This window comes from Pseudophryne corroboree (genome assembly GCF_028390025.1).
Source record: "Pseudophryne corroboree isolate aPseCor3 chromosome 7 unlocalized genomic scaffold, aPseCor3.hap2 SUPER_7_unloc_4, whole genome shotgun sequence".
Taxonomy (NCBI): Eukaryota; Metazoa; Chordata; class Amphibia; order Anura; family Myobatrachidae; genus Pseudophryne; species Pseudophryne corroboree.
Window position 1 is genome coordinate 1 of NW_026967613.1, and position 19,237 is coordinate 19,237.

The 19,237-nt window shown below is 46.8% G+C and overlaps 6 non-coding genes across 6 annotated transcripts; all 6 read right to left on the reverse strand.

The window, feature by feature from the left end:
* Window positions 1–9,658: 9,658 nt before the first annotated feature.
* Window positions 9,659–9,821, reverse strand: LOC134986609 (U1 spliceosomal RNA). Its single transcript, XR_010192458.1, has one exon. It is a non-coding gene; the product is annotated as a U1 spliceosomal RNA (small nuclear RNA).
* Window positions 9,822–9,973: 152 nt separating this feature from the next.
* LOC134986542 (U1 spliceosomal RNA) lies at window positions 9,974–10,137 on the reverse strand. The gene has a single exon (XR_010192394.1). It is a non-coding gene; the product is annotated as a U1 spliceosomal RNA (small nuclear RNA).
* Window positions 10,138–10,808: 671 nt separating this feature from the next.
* Window positions 10,809–10,971, reverse strand: LOC134986597 (U1 spliceosomal RNA). Its single transcript, XR_010192448.1, has one exon. It is a non-coding gene; the product is annotated as a U1 spliceosomal RNA (small nuclear RNA).
* A 152-nt stretch (window positions 10,972–11,123) lies between these two features.
* On the reverse strand, window positions 11,124–11,287 carry LOC134986544 (U1 spliceosomal RNA). The gene has a single exon (XR_010192396.1). It is a non-coding gene; the product is annotated as a U1 spliceosomal RNA (small nuclear RNA).
* Window positions 11,288–18,421: 7,134 nt separating this feature from the next.
* Window positions 18,422–18,584, reverse strand: LOC134986606 (U1 spliceosomal RNA). The gene has a single exon (XR_010192454.1). It is a non-coding gene; the product is annotated as a U1 spliceosomal RNA (small nuclear RNA).
* A 152-nt stretch (window positions 18,585–18,736) lies between these two features.
* LOC134986556 (U1 spliceosomal RNA) lies at window positions 18,737–18,900 on the reverse strand. Its single transcript, XR_010192408.1, has one exon. It is a non-coding gene; the product is annotated as a U1 spliceosomal RNA (small nuclear RNA).
* Between the last annotated feature and the right edge of the window lie 337 nt (window positions 18,901–19,237).

Consider the following 19,237-nt stretch of genomic DNA (forward strand, 5'->3'; position numbering starts at 1 on the left):
AAAAGTTCCCACAAACTTGCATGTCACCTCTTCCTTTAAGCCTGGTCCCTTACGGTACTCTTGTTTGTCCATACTTTTACATTCTCTAATGGCTTCAACTCTCCCAACTGATACAGCAATGGCTTTATGTCCAACCTTCTCCCTGTTCCTTTGCTTCTTTCCCATATTTGTATTTTATTTTTAGGGATGTGAGGACTTTATCAATAATAATTAATGGCAGCTGACACCTGTGGTGTAACAGGGCCTGAGTGTAACTTCTATCTCACGCGGTGCCTCCAAATGTAACCCTACCCTCATTACCTTGAACGAGAGCTGTCTATGTATTCTATTAAGGGATGGTTACCTAATAGCTGTGCCTCCACTCAAGCTATGTGTAGTATTTAACTACCGTCAAGGCTTGCTTGAGTAAGCCTGATCTCTATCCTTAGGGGATGATTCCCTTATATCATAGATATATTATCTAATATACCTGTCTCTTTCTTCCAGGATCTTCAGATCAACTTCCAGACGGACCAGACACACATGGAAAGTATAACACTTTAATGACCAGTACCAAATGGATTAAGTATACATTAACATTTCATCAATTACACATTCCCCTTTAAGTCATTAATCCATGCTAACAGCCTGTCAATTAGGCCTATACACAGTACCTGCATGCAATACAACAAATCCTTTTTCTTTTCAAGACACCCTTAGGTGTTAGAGTGACCCGGGTACTCTTAATATGATAGTGCACTATAAGGGCCCATAAACTTCCTAAAAATAACAGCAGTTAATACAGAATGTCTGACACTATGTTTTAGTATCAACTATCAGTTTTCCCTTCAGTTAAAGAGAAAGATGTTTGGCTCAGTCTACTTATGGTAGCGATTACTTTCTCCTATAAGGTTACTTATAGTTCCTCCTTGGCAGATAACAGAAAGTATCTATTTAGCTCATAGATAGTAACATCAACAGTTGATTACCAAGGAATCTGTATCCTTTCCTCAGTAAAAATGTTACTGTAGTTGTCCAGTATTAAACTAAACTCCTAAGAAGCTGGTATGATAAACCTTTGTTATGCTGCGTCCTTGTGTCCATTTGAAGTAGCTGATGCTTTCTATATTTCAGAGCATATATAGCTTTTCGATTCCTGTATGCCTCAAATTATTGTTGTCTCTTAGGATGAGTCTATATTAAATATATCTGCAAGAGATGGTTTCTCTTATCATAGTCACAGCGAGCTCAAATCCTTTAACTTTATAACTAATAGTCTCTTACGTGTCAGTCCTTCTTACGGGTTCACGAATATACATATAACACAGTTGTATTAAAGTGCCACAAGCTAGTCCTTGAATCGGGATGATATTCTAATCCTTTGTGGCTAAGAGGCTTTAACATCCATCCAATGTCACTGTAGTATGGCTACCTTTAATGTCCTTGACTCTAATTCTGCTAATTCAGGGGCATAAATACACACATTAGGTGGCAGCTTTAGGGTGTTACTTTCTATTTAGCGCTGCGGAACAATGTCTCTGGCTCTCCTTTGACTGATGTGATGCTGATATATGGGGGAGTTTTAAAACTATTTATGAAGCGTTAAACAGTTCAAGTTTCACTCCACTCCTCCTGTTACATATATATACCCAGTGCTTTCTACCTTCTCCTTAGCACTATGATTAAGCCATACATGGAACTGTAATTATAGGTCACTCTGACTACTGTGACCCATTACTATCCTCCTGCTTAATAGCCATTATTGCGGCCTAGCCCTGGAGTACTTAGTCCCAATATGAAATTGACTATGTACAATAGTCACCTATGGCTTGCTGTGCTTAGTGTAGGGGTAATATAAATGGCTGGATTATGCACTCACACTTCTACCATCTAGTGATGCTGCTGCAGGATGCTCCCCCGACTCCTCCCTTACACTTACAGCCACACAGAATGGAGCCTCTGCTGCTGGTCCTGGCTTCTTTGTTGTGGCTGTCAGAGTCTGTGCCGGTAATAGGTAGGAAGGAACCCTCTCTGTGTCCCTGTCACAGATGTGCCCTTCCAATACTGCTGGGTGAGTTGACTAGCGCTGATCTTGGGTTCTATGAACAGTTCTGAGTCTCAATGCTGCTGTCACCACCTTTACAGTAAGGAAGCCCTGTTCTGGCTTCACACACTAAGCCCCCTCCGGCCGCCGCAATGTATACCGCTCAGCTCTAATGCGGGCGACGGCCGGAGCAGCAAAAAACTATGTCCTCTCACCAAGGGATATGCAGTCTCTCTCTCAGCTACACTCACAGCACCTCTCCACTCCTCTCTAGTAGTCACATGACCCACTCTGAGGTGATGCCCCGCCCACTGGCAATCACCTCACTAGGTGATTGACAGTTAGGAGCACAAGGACATTAACCCTTTAGATACACTGTGAAACCATAAAATAAGCCTTCATTGTATTCACCACTACATTTACATCAATGTACATACAATTACATATATGTGAACTGTATTATTTACCTCACAACATGCATACAGTATTACAACATCCATTAACTTTTATATGAATAATATATATGCTTATACTCCATTTTAGTCACCATATTATAACTACCTCAGTATAAGTGTTGTTTAAACCCTAAATCAGGGTTACACGTTACTTTCCAATTGTAATTGATACATTAAATTCCTTCTTGTGGATGAACAGCAACAGTTGTAACCAACGCCTCTTTTCTCTAACGTCCTAAGTGGATGCTGGGGACTCCGTAAGGACCATGGGGAATAGTGGCTCCGCAGGAGACTGGGCACATCTAAAGAAAGCTTTAGGACTATGTGGTGTGCACTGGCTCCTCCCCCTATGACCCTCCTCCAAGCCTCAGTTAGATTTCTGTGCCCGACGAGAAGGGTGCACACTAGGGGCTCTCCTGAGCTTCTTAGTGAAAGTTTTAGTTTAGGTTTGTTATTTTCAGTGAGACCTGCTGGCAACAGGCTCACTGCATCGAGGGACTAAGGGGAGAAGAAGCGAACTCACCTGCGTGCAGAGTGGATTGGGCTTCTTGGCTACTGGACATTAGCTCCAGAGGGACGATCACAGGCCCAGCCTGGATGGGTCCCGGAGCCTCGCCGCCGGCCCCCTTACAGAGCCAGAAGAGCGAAGAGGTCCGGAAAAATCGGCGGCAGAAGACGTTCCTGTCTTCAATAAGGTAGCGCACAGCTGTGCGCCATTGCTCTCAGCACACTTCATACTCCGGTCACTGAGGGTGCAGGGCGCTGGGGGGGGCGCCCTGAGACGCAATAAAACATGATAAAAATACCTTACATGGCAAAAAATACATCACATATAGCTCCTGGGCTATATGGATGCATTTAACCCCTGCCAGAATATACAGAAAAACGGGAGATAAGGCAGCCGAAAAGGGGGCGAAGACTATCTCCTCAGCACACTGGCGCCATTTTCCCTCACAGCTCAGTTGGACGGAAGCTCCCTGGCTCTTCCCTGCAGTCACTACACTACAGAAAGGGTTAAAAAAAGAGAGGGGGGCACTAATTAGGCGCAGTATTAAAACATACAGCAGCTATAAGGGGAAAAACACTTATATAAGGTTATCCCTGTATATATATATATAGCGCTCTGGTGTGTGCTGGCATACTCTCCCTCTGTCTCCCCAAAGGGCTAGTGGGGTCCTGTCCTCTATCAGAGCATTCCCTGTGTGTGTGCTGTGTGTCGGCACGTTTGTGTCGACATGTATGAGGAGAAAAATGATGTGGAGACGGAGCAGAGTGTCTGTAACAGTGATGTCACCACCTAGGGGGTCGACACCTGAGTGGATGTACTGTAGAAAATTACATGACAGTGTCAGCTCTGTATAAAAAAAAAAAAAAAAAAACAGTGGTTGACATGAGACAGCCGGCTACTCAGCTTGTGCCTGTCCAGACGTCTCATAGGCCGTCAGGGGCTCTAAAGCGCCCGTTACCTCAGATGGCAGATACAGACGCCGACACGGATACTGACTCCTGTGTCGACGGTGAAGAGACAACCGTGATTTCCAGTAGGGCCACACGTTACATGATTGAGACAATGGAAAATGTTTTATACATTTCTGATAATACGAGTACCACCAAAAAGGGGTATTATGTTCGGTGAGGGAAAAACTACCTGTAGTTTTCCTGAATCTGAGAAATAAAATGAGGTGTGTGATGATGCGTGGGTTTCCCCCCGATAACAATTGATAATTTCTTAAAAAGTATTGGCTGTATACCCTTTCCCGCCAGAGGTTAGGGTGCGTTGGGAAACACCCCCTAGGGGGGATAAGGCGCTCACACGCTTGTAAGAACAAGGGCTCTACCCTCTCATGAGATGGCCGCCCTTAAGGATCCTGCTGATAGAAAGCAGGAGGGTATCCAAAAATGTATTCACACACATACTGGTGTTATACTGCGACCAGCAATCGCCTCAGCCTGGAGGTGCAGTGCTGGGTTGGCATGGTCGGATTCCCTGACTGGAAATATTGATATCCTAGATAAGGATAGTATATTATTGCCTATAGAGCATTTAAAAGATGCATTTCTATATATGCATGATGCACAGCGGAATATTTGCCGACTGGCATCAAGTATAAGTGCGTTGTCCAATTCTACCAGTAAAATGGTCAGGTGATGCGGATTCCAAACGGCATTTGGAAGTATTGCCTTTGAAAGGGGACATTTGGGGTCGGTATTTTAGACCTGGTGGCCACGGCAACAACTGGGAAATCCACGTTTGTACCCCAGGTCGCCTCTCAAAATAAGACGCCGTATTATCAGGCGCAGTCCTTTGTTGGCAAGCGGACAAAAGGTTCCTCTTTTCTGCTCGTGACAGAGGGAGAGGAAAAAGGCTGAAGAGATTAGCCAGTTCCCAGGAACAGAAACCCTTTCCCGCCTCTGCCAAGCCCTCAGTATGACGCTAGGGCCTTACAAGCTCAGGCACGGTGGGGGCCCGTTCTCAATGAATTTCAGTGCGCAGTGGGCTCACTCGCAAGTAGACCCCTGGATCCTTCAGGTAATATCTCAAGGGTACATATTGGAATTCGAGACGTCTCCCCCTCGCCGTTTCCAAAAGTCGGCTTTACCGACGTCTCCCTCTGACAGGGAGGCAGTTTTGGAAGCCATTCACAAGCTGTATTCCCAGCAGGTGATAATCAAGGTACCCCTCCTGCAACAGGGAACGGGGTATTATTCCACACTATTGTGGTACCGAAGCCAGACGGCTCGGTGAGACCGATTCTAAATCTAAAATCTTTGAACACTTACATACAGAGGTTCAAATTCAAGATTGAGTCACTCAGAGCAGTGATTGCGAACCTGGAAGAAGGGGACTACATGATGTCTCGGGACATCAAGGATGCTTACCTTCATGTCAAAATTTACCCTTCTCACCAAGGGTACCTCAGGTTATGGTACAGAACTGTCACTATCAGTTCAGACGCTGCCGTAGGGATGGTCTACGGCACCCCGGGTCTTTACCAAGGTAATGGCCGAAATGATATCCCTTCGAAGGAAGGGAATTTTAGTTATCCCTTACTTGGACGATTCCCTGATAAGGGTAAGATCCAGGGAACAGTTGGAAGTCGGTGTAGCACTATCTCAGGTAGTGTTGCGGCAGCACGATTGGATTCTCAATATTCCAAAATCGCAGCTGGTTCCGACGACTTGTCTTCTGTTTCCTAGGGATGTTCCTGGACACAGTCCAGAAAAAAGGTGTTTCTCCCGGAAGAGAAAGCCAGGGAGTTATCCGAGCTAGTCAGGAACCTCCTAAAACCGAACCAAGTCTCAGTGCATCAATGCACAAGGGTTCTGGGTAAAAATGGTGGCTTCCTACGAAGCAATCCCATTCGTTAGATTCCACGCAAGAACTTTCCAGTGGAACCTACTGGACAAATGGTCCGGGTCGCATTTTCAGATGCATCAGCGGATAACCCTGTCACCAAGGACAAGGGTATCCATCCTGTGGTGGTTGCAGAGTGCTCATCTTCTAGAGGGCCGCAGATTCGGCATTCAGAACTGGGTCCTGGTGACCACGGATGCCAGCCTGCGAGGCTGGTGAGCAGTCACACAGGGAAGGAATATCCAGGGCTTAGGGTCAAGCCTGGATACATCACTTCACATAAATATCCTGAAGCTAAGGGCCATTTACAATGCTCTAAGCTTAGCAAGACCTCTGCTTCAAGGTCAGCCGGTGTTGATCCAGTCGGACAACATCATGGCAGTCACCCACGTAAACAGACAGGGTGGCACAAGAAGCAGGAGGGCAATGGCAGAAGCTGCAGGGATTCTTCGCTGGGCGGAAAATCATGTGATAGCACTGTCAACAGTATTCATTCCGGGAGTGGACAACTGGGAAGCAGACTTCCTCAGCACGACCTCCACCCGGGAGAGTGGGGACTTCACCCAGAAGTCGTCCACATGATTAAAAAACTCGACAGGTATTGCGCCAGGTCAAGAGACCCTCAGGCAATAGTTGTAGACGCTCTGGTAACACCGTGGGTGTACCAGTCAGTGTATGTGTTCCCTCCTCTGCCTCTCATACCCAAGGTACTGAGATTGATAAGATGGAGAGGAGAAAGCACTATATTCGTGGCTCCGGATTGGCCAAGAAGGACTTGGTAACCGGAACTTCAAGAGATGCTCACGGAGGATCCGTGGCCTCTACCTCTAAGAAGGGACCTGCTCCAGCACGGACCCTGTCTGTTCCAAGACTTACCGCGGCTGCGTTTGACGGCATGCCGGTTGAACACCGGATCCTGAAGGAAAAAGGGCATTCCGGATGAAGTCATCCATATCCTGATCTAAAGCCAGGAAGGATGTAACCGCAAAAACATTATCACCGCAATTGGCGAAAATATGTTGCGTAGTGCGAGGCCAGTAAGGCCCGATGGAGGAAATTCAACTGGGTCGATTCCTACATTTCCTGCAAACAGGAGTGTCTATGGGCCTGAAATTGGGGTCCATTAAGGTTCAGATTTCGGCCCTGTCAATTTTCTTCCAAAAAAGAACTAGCTTCAGTCCCTGAAGTTTAGACGTTTGTAAAAGGGGTACTGCATATACAGCCTCCTTTTGTGCCTCCAGTGGCAATTTGGGATCTCAATGTAGTTTGGGTTCCAAAAGTCACATTGGTTTGAACCACTTAAATCTGTGGAGTTAAAATATCTCACATGGAAAGTGGTCATGCTGTTGGCCCTGGCCTGGGCCAGGCGCGTGTCAGAATTGGCGGCTTTATCCTGTAAAAGCCCTTATCTGATTTTCCATTCGGACAGGGCGGAATTGAGGACTCGTCCTCAGTTTCTCCCTAAGGTGGTTCCAGCGTTTTCACCTGAACCAACCTATTGTGGTGCCTGCGGCTACTAGGGACTTGGAGGAATCCAAGTTGCTGGATGTTGTCAGGGCCCTGAAAATATGTTTCCAGGACGGCTGGAGTCAGGAAATCTGACTCGCTGTTTATCCTGTATGCACCCAACAAGCTGGGTGCTCCTGCTTCTAAGCAGACTATTGCTCGTTGGATTTGTAGTACAATTCAGCTTGCACATTCTGTGGCAGGCCTGCCACAGCTAAAATCTGTAAAAGCCCGTTCCACAAGGAAAGTGGGCTCATCTTGGGCGGCTGCCCGAGGGGTCTCGGCTTTACAACTTTGCCGAGCAGCTACTTGGTCAGGGGCAAACACGTTTGCTAAATTCTACAAATTTGATACCCTGGCTGAGGAGGACCTGGAGTTCTCTCATTCGGTGCTGCAGAGTCATCCGCACTCTCCCGCCCGTTTGGGAGCTTTGGTATAATCCCCATGGTCCTTACGGAGTCCCCAGCATCCACTTAGGACGTCAGAGAAAATAAGAATTTACTTACCGATAATTCTATTTCTCATAGTCCGTAGTGGATGCTGGGCGCCCATCCCAAGTGCGGATTGTCTGCAATACTTGTACATAGTTATTGTTACAAAAATCGGGTTATTATTGTTGGGAGCCATCTTTTCAGAGGCTCCTCTGTTATCATGCTGTTAACTGGGTTCAGATCACAGGTTGTACGGTGTGATTGGTGTGGCTGGTATGAGTCTTACCCGGGATTCAAAATCCTTCCTTATTGTGTACGCTCGTCCGGGCAAAGTATCCTAACTGAGGCTTGGAGGAGGGTCATAGGGGGAGGAGCCAGTGCACACCACATAGTCCTAAAGCTTTCTTTAGATGTGCCCAGTCTCCTGCGGAGCCGCTATTCCCCATGGTCCTTACGGAGTCCCCAGCATCCACTACGGACTATGAGAAATAGAATTATCGGTAAGTAAATTCTTATTATTTACTGCAGTTAAAGTTCATATGTAACTCACGTGAGTAATGAAAGAAAACAGGGGGAGAGCGCTGTGATGGTTGGTGAAACACAGCGGTATGCTACGACCCCCGTTAACCGTGGCTGGATCTTATTGGCTCTCGCGGTCGGGATATTTCTCCCTGCCGTGGGGTAGAGACCTCCTTTTGCTCGGTCTCAAATTGCTTTTTCCCCTTCACCGCTGTCTTTACATCAGACGTCCGCCGTGATGTAGCTCGTTCATGAACGGGCTTATATCTCAGCAATCAGAGTGTCCGGTAATCACCTTTCTTACGCGTTTCTCCGCTGTTATCCAAGAGCGGTTTCGTCAGAGGATACATCAGCAGCCTAGCAGGCTCTTTTTAAAATGCACCGGACCAATAGCATTACTAATTAGTTGATTGGATACATACATGTACTAATTGGATGCATACATGTAATGACTCACATATGGAACAACTTTCTAATTGCAATTGCACATATAAAGGCATTTCATAATATAAAAATAAGCAACATGGTGATTAAAAATAATAATAAAATAAGCAACAAGGTGGTTTAAAAAATAACAGAAAATATATAATCTATATACAGATTAACCTATAATCTTTCAATCAATACCTCATATCTATAATCACATATACATAATTCAGAGACTCAGCACTAAGGATCCCCATTTACTTATATAAAACCTTGTAGGGTAACATAAATCCATGCCACTACTAAAGCAGTTCTTGTGGCGCAGGGGAAACATCAAATGCACTCTATGCAGCTAGTCCCATGTTCGAATCCAACCCGCTCAGCTTAACATCCATATTATTTATTTACTTTTAATGGGATCATTCTATCAATTCATTTTTACCTTTAATTTTTGTTAATATTATTTCTATATTTCATTATTTTAACCCCTGGAATAACTACATTGCTGTTTAAACAACAAAAAGAATTGAAGAAAAAATAAATATTAAACAGACAATTTAAGGATTCGAAGATTTAAATATTTAAAGATTTTAAAATTTAAAACAGGGAGGGGGGGGGGAGGGAGGGGGGCCTTTTGGGAGAAGGAGGGGGAAAAAATAAAATAAAAATAAAAAAATATATATATAGAACCAAGAGAAAGTGTAAAAAGCTGATTACTTGCAGCAGCTGGGCACTGTAATAGCTCCAGAGCTGCTCTGTAAGGCAACTAAAAGGGTGTGGGCCCTGCAGCACTACCTGTAGTTCGCATTGTGCGTTGGAAGGCACAAAGTAAGCAGACGGGAGAAGTCAAGATAGTGCGCAAGGGCATAGAAGGGAGTGGCTCAAGAAAAGAGAAGTGTAAACAGACAGCAAACTAGGCTGGAGAAAGACATGAGACAAAGAGATCTGAATTATACGAGAGCCGACCAGGGGAAACACAAATTATGCAGTCAAGTTTCCCACATTTGGGGATATCGCAGGAGCAGCACACCCAGAGTGCAATTGGTGAGCCTTGCCCTGGGAGAAGCACCTTCATGATCATAGTATCTCACCTAGCAGGTAAGTAGAAGTTGGGCTAGAGCTGGGGAGGGTCGCTGCTCGGGCACCCCCCTGTCAAGTGAAGGAGATCCAACTGAGGCAGCACAAGGGAACTCTCGAAAGAAGAACAAGGCTAGAGGAAGATCTGAGACAAAGAAATCTGACTTTTACCAGAGCTGACCAGAGGAAAGCACAAACACAGTCCCCCACTACCACAAATAATGCTGTCAAGTTTACCACATTTGGGAAAATAACAGGGGTCAGCATACCCAGAATGCAATGAATGAACCTCACCCTGGGAGAACAATCTTCATGACCATGGTATCTCCTATGCAAAATAAGTATGATTTGGGATAGGGCTGGAGAGGGCCGCTGCTCAGGCACATCTCTGTCAAGTAAAGGAGATTCAACTGAGGCAGCACAAGGGAACTCTCATCTGGGGACAACAACTGCAGGAGGTACACATATTTTCAGATGAACATGGGAGGGCAGAAGGCTGCCTAATACTGAAGCACCCCCAAACAACAAACCAAATGCAACAACTAGTGCAAGCATTCCTGGGGGAAGGCCTGCAGCATATGGATTTGCATATGGTGATGTCATCCAAACAGTGGGTCAAAGTTGGCTTCAACCCTCGTCTGCATATGAAAAGATAAAATTGGCATGCAGGGCATGGCGGCCTTTTGCGGTGCTTGGATGACCCCTAGTTCGCATTAAACACCTCCACCCTCCTTCGGTGTGGGGCTCATGATGGCTATGCCCCAGCCCCTGAAGCATTCAAGCTGATTTCTTGCAGCAGCTGGGCACTGTAACAGCTCCAGAGCTGCTCTGTAAGGCAAGTAAAAGGGTGTGGGCCCTGCAGCACTACCTGTAGTTTGCATTGTGTGTTGGAAGGCACAAAGTAAGCAGACGGGAGAAGTCAGGATAGTGCGCAAGGGCATAGAAGGGAGCAACTCAAGAAAAGAGAAGTGGAAACAGACTGCAAATTAGGCTGGAGAGAGACCTGAGACAAAGAGATCTGAATTATACGAGAGCCGACCAGGTGAAACACAAATTATGCAGTCAAGTGTCCAACATTTGGGGAAACCGCAGGAGTAGCACACCCAGAGTGCAATGGGTGAGCCTTGCCCTGGGAGAAGCACCTTCATGATCATAGTATCTCACCTGGCAGGTAAGTAGGAGCTGGGCTAGAGCTGGGGAGGGTCGCTGCTCGGGCACCCCCCTGTCAAGTGAAGGAGATCCAACTGAGGCAGCACAAGGGAACTCTCAAAAGAAGAACAAGGCTAGAGGAAGATCTGAGACAAAGAAATCTGACTTTTACCAGAGCTGACCAGAGGAAAGCACAAACACAGTCCCTCACTACCACAAATAATGCAGTCCAGTTTCCCACATTTGGGGAAATCACAGGGGTCAGCATACCCAGAATGCAATGAATGAACCTCACCCTGGGAAAACAATCTTCATGACCATGGTATCTCCTATGCAAAATAAGTATGATTTGGGATAGAGCTGGGGAGGGCCGCTGCTCAGGTACATCTCTGTCAAGTAAAGGAGATTCAACTGAGGCAGCACAAGGGAACTCTCATCGGGGGACAACAACTGCAGGGAGAACACATATTTTCAGATGAACATGGGAGGGCAGAAGGCTGCCTAATACTGAAGCACCCCCAAACAACAAACCAAATGCAACAACTAGTGCTAGCATTCCTGGGGGAAGGCCTGCAGCAGATGGATTTGCATATGGTGATGTCATCCAAGCAGTGGGTCAAAGTTGGCTTCAACACTCATCTGCATATGAATAGAGAAGAGGGGCGTGCAGGGCATGGCGGCCTTTTGCGGCGCTTGGATGACCCCTAGTTCGCATTAAACACTAGAGATGAGCGCCTGAAATTTTTCGGGTTTTGTGTTTTGGTTTTGGGTTCGGTTCCGCGGCCATGTTTTGGGTTCGAACGCGTTTTGGCAAAACCTCACCGAATTATTTTTGTCGGATTCGGGTGTGTTTTGGATTCGGGTGTTTTTTTCAAAAAACCCTAAAAAACAGCTTAAATCATAGAATTTGGGGGTAATTTTGATCCCAAAGTATTATTAACCTCAAAAAACATAATTTACACTCATTTTCAGCCTATTCTGAACACATCACACCTCACAATATTATTTTTAGTCCTAAAATTTGCACCGAGGTCGCTGTGTGAGTAAGATAAGCGACCCTAGTGGCCGACACAAACACCGGGCCCATCTAGGAGTGGCACTGCAGTGTCACGCAGGATGTCCCTTCCAAAAAACCCTCCCCAAACAGCACATGACGCAAAGAAAAAAAGAGGCGCAATGAGGTAGCTGTGTGAGTAAGATTAGCGACCCTAGTGGCCGACACAAACACCGGGCCCATCTAGGAGTGGCACTGCAGTGTCACGCAGGATGGCCCTTCCAAAAAACCCTCCCCAAACAGCACATGACGCAAAGAAAAAAAGAGGCGCAATGAGGTAGCTGTGTGAGTAAGATTAGCGACCCTAGTGGCCGACACAAACACCGGGCCCATCTAGGAGTGGCACTGCAGTGTCACGCAGGATGGCCCTTCCAAAAAACCCTCCCCAAACAGCACATGACGCAAAGAAAAAAAGAGGCGCAATGAGGTAGCTGACTGTGTGAGTAAGATTAGCGACCCTAGTGGCCGACACAAACACCGGGCACATCTAGGAGTGGCACTGCAGTGTCACGCAGGATGTCCCTTCCAAAAAACCCTCCCCAAACAGCACATGACGCAAAGAAAAAAAGAGGCGCAATGAGGTAGCTGTGTGAGTAAGATTAGCGACCCTAGTGGCCGACACAAACACCGGGCCCATCTAGGAGTGGCACTGCAGTGTCATGCAGGATGTCCCTTCCAAAAAACCCTCCCCAATCAGCACATGATGCAAAGAAAAAGAAAAGAAAAAAGAGGTGCAAGATGGAATTATCCTTGGGCCCTCCCACCCACCCTTATGTTGTATAAACAAAACAGGACATGCACACTTTAACCAACCCATCATTTCAGTGACAGGGTCTGCCACACGACTGTGACTGATATGACGGGTTGGTTTGGACCCCCCCCAAAAAAGAAGCAATTAATCTCTCCTTGCACAAACTGGCTCTACAGAGGCAAGATGTCCACCTCATCTTCACCCTCCGATATATCACCGTGTACATCCCCCTCCTCACAGATTATCAATTCGTCCCCACTGGAATCCACCATCTCAGCTCCCTGTGTACTTTGTGGAGGCAATTGCTGCTGGTCAATGTCTCCGCGGAGGAATTGATTATAATTCATTTTAATGAACATCATCTTCTCCACATTTTCTGGATGTAACCTCGTACGCCGATTGCTGACAAGGTGAGCGGCGGCACTAAACACTCTTTCGGAGTACACACTTGTGGGAGGGCAACTTAGGTAGAATAAAGCCAGTTTGTGCAAGGGCCTCCAAATTGCCTCTTTTTCCTGCCAGTATAAGTACGGACTGTGTGACGTGCCTACTTGGATGCGGTCACTCATATAATCCTCCACCATTCTATCAATGTTGAGAGAATCATATGCAGTGACAGTAGACGACATGTCCGTAATCGTTGTCAGGTCCTTCAGTCCGGACCAGATGTCAGCATCAGCAGTCGCTCCAGACTGCCCTGCATCACCGCCAGCGGGTGGGCTCGGAATTCTGAGCCTTTTCCTCGCACCCCCAGTTGCGGGAGAATGTGAAGGAGGAGATGTTGACAGGTCGCGTTCCGCTTGACTTGACAATTTTGTCACCAGCAGGTCTTTCAACCCCAGCAGACCTGTGTCTGCCGGAAAGAGAGATCCAAGGTAGGCTTTAAATCTAGGATCGAGCACGGTGGCCAAAATGTAGTGCTCTGATTTCAACAGATTGACCACCCGTGAATCCTTGTTAAGCGAATTAAGGGCTGCATCCACAAGTCCCACATGCCTAGCGGAATCGCTCCGTGTTAGCTCCTTCTTCAATGCCTCCAGCTTCTTCTGCAAAAGCCTGATGAGGGGAATGACCTGACTCAGGCTGGCAGTGTCTGAACTGACTTCACGTGTGGCAAGTTCAAAGGGCATCAGAACCTTGCACAACGTTGAAATCATTCTCCACTGCACTTGAGACAGGTGCATTCCATCTCCTATATCGTGCTCAATTGTATAGGCTTGAATGGCCTTTTGCTGCTCCTCCAACCTCTGAAGCATATAGAGGGTTGAATTCCACCTCGTTACCACTTCTTGCTTCAGATGATGGCAGGGCAGGTTCAGTAGTTTTTGGTGGTGCTCCAGTCTTCTGTACGTGGTGCCTGTACGCCGAAAGTGTCCCGCAATTTTTCTGGCCACCGACAGCATCTCTTGCACGCCCCTGTCGTTTTTTAAAAAATTCTGCACCACCAAATTCAAGGTATGTGCAAAACATGGGACGTGCTGGAATTTGCCCATATTTAATGCACACACAATATTGCTGGCGTTGTCCGATGCCACAAATCCACAGGAGAGTCCAATTGGGGTAAGCCATTCCGCGATGATCTTCCTCAGTTGCCGTAAGAGGTTTTCAGCTGTGTGCGTATTCTGGAAAGCGGTGATACAAAGCGTAGCCTGCCTAGGAAAGAGTTGGCGTTTGCGAGATGCTGCTACTGGTGCCGCCGCTGCTGTTCTTGCGGCGGGAGTCCATACATCTACCCAGTGGGCTGTCACAGTCATATAGTCCTGACCCTGCCCTGCTCCACTTGTCCACATGTCCGTGGTTAAGTGGACATTGGGTACAACTGCATTTTTTAGGACACTGGTGAGTCTTTTTCTGACGTCCGTGTACATTCTCGGTATCGCCTGCCTAGAGAAGTGGAACCTAGATGGTATTTGGTAACGGGGGCACACTGCCTCAATAAATTGTCTAGTTCCCTGTGAACTAACGGCGGATACCGGACGCACGTCTAACACCAACATAGTTGTCAAGGACTCAGTTATCCGCTTTGCAGTAGGATGACTGCTGTGATATTTCATCTTCCTCGCAAAGGACTGTTGAACAGTCAATTGCTTACTGGAAGTAGTACAAGTGGGCTTACGACTTCCCCTCTGGGATGACCATCGACTCCCAGCGGCAACAACAGCAGCGCCAGCAGCAGTAGGCGTTACACGCAAGGATGCATCGGAGGAATCCCAGGCAGGAAAGGACTCGTCAGACTTGCCAGTGACATGGCCTGCAGGACTATTGGCATTCCTGGGGAAGGAGGAAATTGACACTGAGGGAGTTGGTGGGGTGGTTTGCGTGAGCTTGGTTACAAGAGGAAGGGATTTACTGGTCAGTGGACTGCTTCCGCTGTCACCCAAAGTTTTTGAACTTGTCACTGACTTATTATGAATGCGCTGCAGGTGACGTATAAGGGAGGATGTTCCGAGGTGGTTAACGTCCTTACCCCTACTTATTACAGCTTGACAAAGGGAACACACGGCTTGACACCTGTTGTCCGCATTTCTGGTGAAATACCTCCACACCGAAGAGCTGATTTTTTTGGTATTTTCACCTGGCATGTCAACGGCCATATTCCTCCCACGGACAACAGGTGTCTCCCCGGGTGCCTGACTTAAACAAACCACCTCACCATCAGAATCCTCCTGGTCAATTTCCTCCCCAGCGCCAGCAACACCCATATCCTCCTCATCCTGGTGTACTTCAACACTGACATCTTCAATCTGACTATCAGGAACTGGACTGCGGGTGCTCCTTCCAGCACTTGCAGGGGGCATGCAAATAGTGGAAGGCGCATGCTCTTCACGTCCAGTGTTGGGAAGGTCAGGCATCGCAAACGACACAATTGGACTCTCCTTGTGGATTTGGGATTTCAAAGAACGCACAGTTCTTTGCGGTGCTTTTGCCAGCTTGAGTCTTTTCAGTTTTCTAGCGAGAGGCTGAGTGCTTCCATCCTCATGTGAAGCTGAACCACTAGCCATGAACATAGGCCAGGGCCTCAGCCGTTCCTTGCCACTCCGTGTGGTAAATGGCATATTGGCAAGTTTACGCTTCTCCTCCGACAATTTTATTTTAGGTTTTGGAGTCCTTTTTTTTCTGATATTTGGTGTTTTGGATTTGACATGCTCTGTACTATGACATTGGGCATCGGCCTTGGCAGACGACGTTGCTGGCATTTCATCGTCTCGGCCATGACTAGTGGCAGCAGCTTCAGCACGAGGTGGAAGTGGATCTTGATCTTTCCCTAATTTTGGAACCTCAACTTTTTTGTTCTCCATATTTTATAGGCAGAACTAAAAGGCACCTCAGGTAAACAATGGAGATGGATGGATTGGATAGTTTACTAGTATACAATTATGGACGGACTGCCACGGTTAGGTGGTATAAAAAAACCACGGTTAGGTGGTATATATTATAATAATAATACAATTATGGATGGACGGACTGCCTGCCGACTGCCGACACAGAGGTAGCCACAGCCGTGAACTACCGCACTGTACACTGGTTGATAAAGAGATAGTAGTATACTCGTAACAACTAGTATGACACTATGACGACGGTATAAAGAATGAAAAAAAAACCACGGTTAGGTGGTATATATTATAATAATAATACAATTATGGATGGACGGACTGCCTGCCGACTGCCGACACAGAGGTAGCCACAGCCGTGAACTACCGCACTGTACACTGGTTGATAAAGAGATAGTAGTATACTCGTAACAACTAGTATGACACTATGACGACGGTATAAAGAATGGAAAAAAAACCACGGTTAGGTGGTATATATTATAATAATAATACAATTATGGATGGACGGACTGCCTGCCGACTGCCGACACAGAGGTAGCCACAGCCGTGAACTACCGCACTGTACACTGGTTGATAAAGAGATAGTAGTATACTCGTAACAACTAGTATGACACTATGACGACGGTATAAAGAATGGAAAAAAAACCACGGTTAGGTGGTATATATTATAATAATAATACAATTATGGATGGACGGACTGCCTGCCGACTGCCGACACAGAGGTAGCCACAGCCGTGAACTACCGCACTGTACACTGGTTGATAAAGAGATAGTAGTATACTCGTAACAACTAGTATGACACTATGACGACGGTATAAAGAATGGAAAAAAAACCACGGTTAGGTGGTATATATTATAATAATAATACAATTATGGATGGACGGACTGCCTGCCGACTGCCGACACAGAGGTAGCCACAGCCGTGAACTACCGCACTGTACACTGGTTGATAAAGAGATAGTAGTATACTCGTAACAACTAGTATGACACTATGACGACGGTATAAAGAATGGAAAAAAAACCACGGTTAGGTGGTATATATTATAATAATAATACAATTATGGATGGACGGACTGCCTGCCGACTGCCGACACAGAGGTAGCCACAGCCGTGAACTACCGCACTGTACACTGGTTGATAAAGAGATAGTAGTATACTCGTAACAACTAGTATGACACTATGACGGTATAAAGAAAGAAAAAAAAATACCACGGTTAGGTGGTATATATTGTAATACAATTATGGATGGACGGACTGCCTGCCGAGTTCCGACTGCCGACACAGAGGTAGCCACAGCCGTGAACTACCGCACTGTACTGTGTCTGCTGCTAATATAGACTGGTTGATAAAGAGATAGTATACAATACATACAACAATGAATATACTACTATACTGGTGGTCAGGCACTGGTCACCACTAGTCACACTGGCAGTGGCACTCCTGCAGCAAAAGTGTGCACTGTTTAATTTTAAATTAATATAATATTATGTACTCCTGGGGGCTCCTGCTATAACAACCTGCAGTGCTCCCCAGTCTCCCCCACAATTATTATAAGCTTTGCCTTTTATACATTGATGTGCAGCACACTGGGCTGAGCTGAGTGCACACAGACTGAGTCACACTGTGTGACTGGCTGCTGCTGTGTATCGTTTTTTTTCAGGCAGAGAACGGATATAGCAGAGAACGGATATATATTAAAATAAATAAAAGTTAACTAACAACAACTGCACTGGTCACTGTGGTAAACTCTGTCTGACTCTGCACAATCTCTCTCTCTCTTCTAATCTAATTTCTAATGGAGAGGACGCCAGCCACGTCCTCTCCCTATCAATCTCAATGCACGTGTGAAAATGGCGGCGACGCGCGGCTCCTTATATAGAATCCGAGTCTCGCGAGAATCCGACAGCGTCATGATGACGTTCGGGCGCGCTCGGGTTAACCGAGCAAGGCGGGAGGATCCGAGTCTGCTCGGACCCGTGAAAAAAACATGAAGTTCGTGCGGGTTCGGTTTCAGAGAAACCGAACCCGCTCATCTCTATTAAACACCTCCACCCTCCTTCGGTGTGTGGGGCTCATGTTGGCTATGCCCCAGCCCCTGAAGCATTCAAGCTGATTTCTTGCAGCAGCTGGGCACTGTAACAGCTCCAGAGCTGCTCTGTAAGGCAAGTAAAAGGGTGTGGGCCCTGCAGCACTACCTGTAGTTCGCATTGTGCGTTGGAAGGCACAAAGTTAGCAGACGGGAGAAGTCAGGATAGTGCGCAAGGGCATAGAAGGGAGCGGCTCAAGAAAAGAGAAGTGGAAACAGACAGCAAACTAGGCTGGAGAGAGACCTGAGACAAATACATCTGAATTATACGAGAGCCGACCAGGGGAAACACAAATTATGCAGTCAAGTTTCCCACATTTGGGGAAATCACAGGGGCAGCACACCCAGAGTGCGATGGGTGAGCCTTGCCCTGGGAGAAGCACCTACATGATCATAGGATCTCACCTGGCAGGTAAGTAGGAGTTGGGCTAGAGCTGGGGAGGGTCGCTGCTCGGGCACCCCCCTGTCAAGTGAAGGAGATCCAACTGAGGCAGCACAAGGGAACTCTCGAAAGAAGAACAAGGCTAGAGGAAGATCTGAGACAAAGAAATCTGACTTTTACCAGAGCTGACCAGAGGAAAGCACAAACACAGCCCCCCACTACCACAAATAATGCAGTCGAGTTTCCAACATTTGGGGAAATCACAGGGGTCAGCATAAACAGAATGCAATGAATGAACCTCACCATGGGAGAACAATCTTCATGACCATGGTATCTCCTATGCAAAATAAGTATGATTTGGGATAGGGCTGGGGAGGGCCGCTGCTCAGGCACATCTCTGTCAAGTAAAGGCGATTCAACTGAGGCAGCACAAGGGAACTCTCATCTTGGGACAACAACTGCAGGGAGAACACATATTTTCAGATGAACATGGGAGGGCAGAAGGCTGCCTAATACTGAAGCACCCCCAAACAACAAACCAAATGCAACAACTAGTGCAAGCATTCCTGGGGAAGGCCTGCAGCAGATGGATTTGCATATGGTGATGTCATCCAAGCAGTGGGTCAAAGTTGGCTTCAACCCTCGTCTGCATATGAAAAGAAAAAAGGGATGTGCAGGGAATAGCGGCCTT